Source organism: Frankliniella occidentalis, unplaced genomic scaffold (genome assembly GCF_000697945.3).
Source record: "Frankliniella occidentalis isolate FOCC.00 unplaced genomic scaffold, Focc_3.1 Scaffold181, whole genome shotgun sequence".
In the NCBI taxonomy this organism is placed as follows: domain Eukaryota; kingdom Metazoa; phylum Arthropoda; class Insecta; order Thysanoptera; family Thripidae; genus Frankliniella; species Frankliniella occidentalis.
Window position 1 is genome coordinate 13,479 of NW_026267307.1, and position 3,761 is coordinate 17,239.

Here is a 3,761-nt window from a genome sequence, read left to right on the forward strand (position 1 = left end):
GGGTACTGCGCATGATGATGCGGTGGGGTCGGACCAAATTACCAGTCCCCGCAGGAGTCATCAGACGTCAATATAGACGTCCGGGGAGCCTGATAACGGCGTGATCCTCCATCCGCTCAATTTTTGTCTTGCTATGTTCATGCGAACATTACCAGGAACAGCTAGTTCCGAATTCAAAGCCTACTTCCGACAACTCATCTATTTCTCATACCCTGAAACAATTATCGCTACTGTTTTAGTGCAAGACGTGCAGCGCAGTGCTTAACTCAATGGAGATAACTACAGATTTTACATTAACTTAAAGTTTGCACCGTATTTTTTTTAATGTTTACTTGGCATTTATACATGGTCATATATAACGTCATATATGGTCATATATAAAGTCATATATGGTCATATATAACGTCATATCTGGTCATATATAACGTCATATATGATCATATATAATGACGCATATAGAACCATATATAATTTATATATGGTCCATGTATGACGCCCATATATAACCCTTCTATATGATCATATATAAGTGTTATATATAATTTCGTTTTACCTGGGCAGCTGTAGTCAAGAGATTTTTGATAGAACATGTCATCGGACACGCACTGCCACACTTGATCTGGCACTGGTTTGAGCCAGAGCCACTTTCTGTAAGGCAGGCAGTCCCCATTATCATCGTACAAGGTATAATCAAATAAATTGTCCATTTCACCACGATTTGATAACCAACACGGACTCTACTTCATGGCGACCTGTCGTCTTGTTCTGGAAAAACAGGCGCGGAAATATTCTCTCTTCACTTGTTTGTTGTTTATTTCGTTGAGACGTATTTGCAGGTTGTAGCCCTATTTGCAGGCAAGACGAGTCCACAGCCGAAGGCCGAAGCGAGTCCGATGAGGTAGCACGTGGAGGGAGTGGCTCCCGGTCGCCCGCCAGACGGCGGTTACCCCCTCCTCTGCCGCAGTCTCCCCCGCTACTCCCCCGCCTCGCCCCCACCCGTCCCCAGGCGTGAGCGCACGCTCACGCTACGCGAGCGTGGAATCGGCCAATTCTTAACTGGATATAACATTTAAAACTGTTGCCTTGAAAACTGATGTATGGGGGAAAGGAATCGTCGATCTGACCTCCGTGAAATCAGTCAATACAGTAAGAGTCCTACCGAATAAAAATCTCCCTCTTTCTCAAGTAATTGTATCGCTGTTTTGCCCAGTGCCTTAAGCATCTTATAAATTCCTCTTTGTATAATTGTACCTCTTATTTATCTTTCTGTCCTTTCAAGGTGGTAAATAGCGAATTTGAGCCAATTATCCTAAGTGGAGGAGCATTGCTGTTTGGCGTGTTCGTACCAGTGTGCTACAAGAGCCAAGCACTTATCGACGCAAGTTTCTCCTTTCGAGAAACTGCTTATCACACTGTGCTCAGAGTAAGTTCGCTTGTTCTTATTATTTTCGATTTTACTAGGTCACGTCACGTCACCCTGTTATGCTGCGACGAGCCCGGTAAGCCAGCATTAAAGAAAAACTAAAAAAAAACAACACTGCCTTGAGTGTAGCAAATCAATTCAAATGCTTCTAAAATGGAACTGTTTTTCTTAACCCTAACCCATTCAAAACTGTTCGCTGCTGGGCGGTCCAGCGCGCTGACTGCACACCTCGGTTTGTTTAAGTCGCGTCGCGGGGCGATGCGCCGCTGGAATGGCGGGACCGTGAGAGCACCGAAAGGGTCAATTAAAGAGGTGCCTTGATCAAAACATAGTGCTGTATCTCCCTAAACGAGATGGTTTTAGAGTAGAAACATTTAACTTTTTCCTGTTTTGTGGGGTGTTTTGTTTAATCTTTCACTCCTGGTCATTTTGGTGGCGACCGTTGACGAACAGAAAGTTTGGAAAAATTGTCGGGTAGCTGATGGCTTCTTCAACTGTCCGGGTGGTGGTGTTGCGGCTGCTTTAATCCTGCGAAATTTGAAATGAACCAATGTGCACTACGGAACTACGGACCAACATGGCCATGAGGCATGGAGTGTCCATAAACATAACCAAGAACCCTGCAATTACAAGAGACTAATCACGGACACTCAGTATACGGGACTTGGAACCAGGAATAGAATTAACTGAATTCATTTGATCTTTTGAGGCATTAAATATTCAACTCACCAATGAGGTGTAAAATAATCGCTGTGACTATTCAGGAATCAGGAATCACAACATTACACTTTTGGTCATTGACTGATTTTTCATCACGAGTCACTGTACACGAGCAGCAGTTAGAATTGAAGAAGGTACAGGCGCTTCTGCTCAACAATCATCCCGATCTAGGGCAATGATCCACTGTAAAAAATACCGTAGGCAGTTACGGTTTGCCTACGGTCCGCACCGTATTTTCAGCGTACGGTCAGCCGTAACAGTATGAACTGTACTTTTTTGTTTGGGCTAAGTGCTGTATTCGACTTCCCCAACATTTTTTCAAGTTACGGTCTGTTCTGTATGACACGGACCGTAACCAAAAATTACGGTGCCGGACCAGGCAACAAATTTACAGCGCAGACCGTAGGCCTTTACCGTGTGTTTTTCCAACAGTGGATTGTACTTATTAACTTGTCCGAGTTGTCAGCGCCGCAAGCCTATACATGCGCCAGGCGCGTCGAAGTGGCGAAACTAGAAGGCGGTGATGAGTCAATTTTTTACAAAGCAAAAAACAAATTGAGAGACAAGTTAATCCTCGTTTGCAAGCAAGGATTAATTGAAAGGGTACGCCCTCTTATCTGCGGCAAACGTTTTATTTTGTTTCAGATGAATCAACGTGGTACGCCTATAGAAGTTCCGCAGTACTTTGTGTTAGTTATTCTAGCAGCAAGTCGACCCTGCAAGCTGAGCGTCCGTGCATTTGGACGTCTCGATCTGGAAAATGCCGGAAATGCTTTGCGATGCTGGTATTCCTTTGTACAGATTCTCTTAAACGCAACCCAAAAGACACATCTAATGCTATCATCTGCTGGATCCCTTTTATAAAGAATCGTCACTATTGTATGTGTTACGTTTGTCATCTGTTTTAAAGGGGTTTAAAACTGGCTTATACATTTAGAGCAAGAGAGAGTGGGTTACCAAAAACACGTGGCAAAATTATTATTCTGAGTTAACGCGCAAATCAGGGGTCCGTAACTTAACGCATTAGCGTTATGCGTTAGTTATATAAATTAACGAGTAACGCATTAGTGTTATGCGTTAGTCATATAACGTAACGTCTAACAATTTGCAATAAAAGTTAAAGTTATGGGTCGTCAAAAATTATTCTGATGCTAGTTGAAGCTTGTTCCGGCATTTTGAGTCTAACTCTTAACGTTTCATGGTATGGTCACAAGTGATGAGTTATAACTCTTAACGTTTCATTGTATGGTCACAAGTTATAAGTTATAACTTTAACGGATAACGTACCGCTAAAGGGGAGTTTCATGTTAAGTTACGGACCCCTGGCGCAAATGAAGTAACCGCGCTTCATCAAACCAAAGACCAGAAGGGGATGTGAAGACAGACGTCTCTGGCTGAGCGACAGCAAACCAAACGATGGGCCCCTATTAGTGGGTGTTGCTCTTTGAGCTGACCATTTTACCATTTTTCAGAAAAAACAATCTAAGAAATTAAAACACTGGCAGCAGGATATAATTTCTTGCGAAAAAGTGGCTCCATCTCTCCAGAAAAGCAAACATTGAGGGCAACCCTGTTTGGCTGGGATAAAACCAATTCTAATCTTTCCAGACACGGTGTC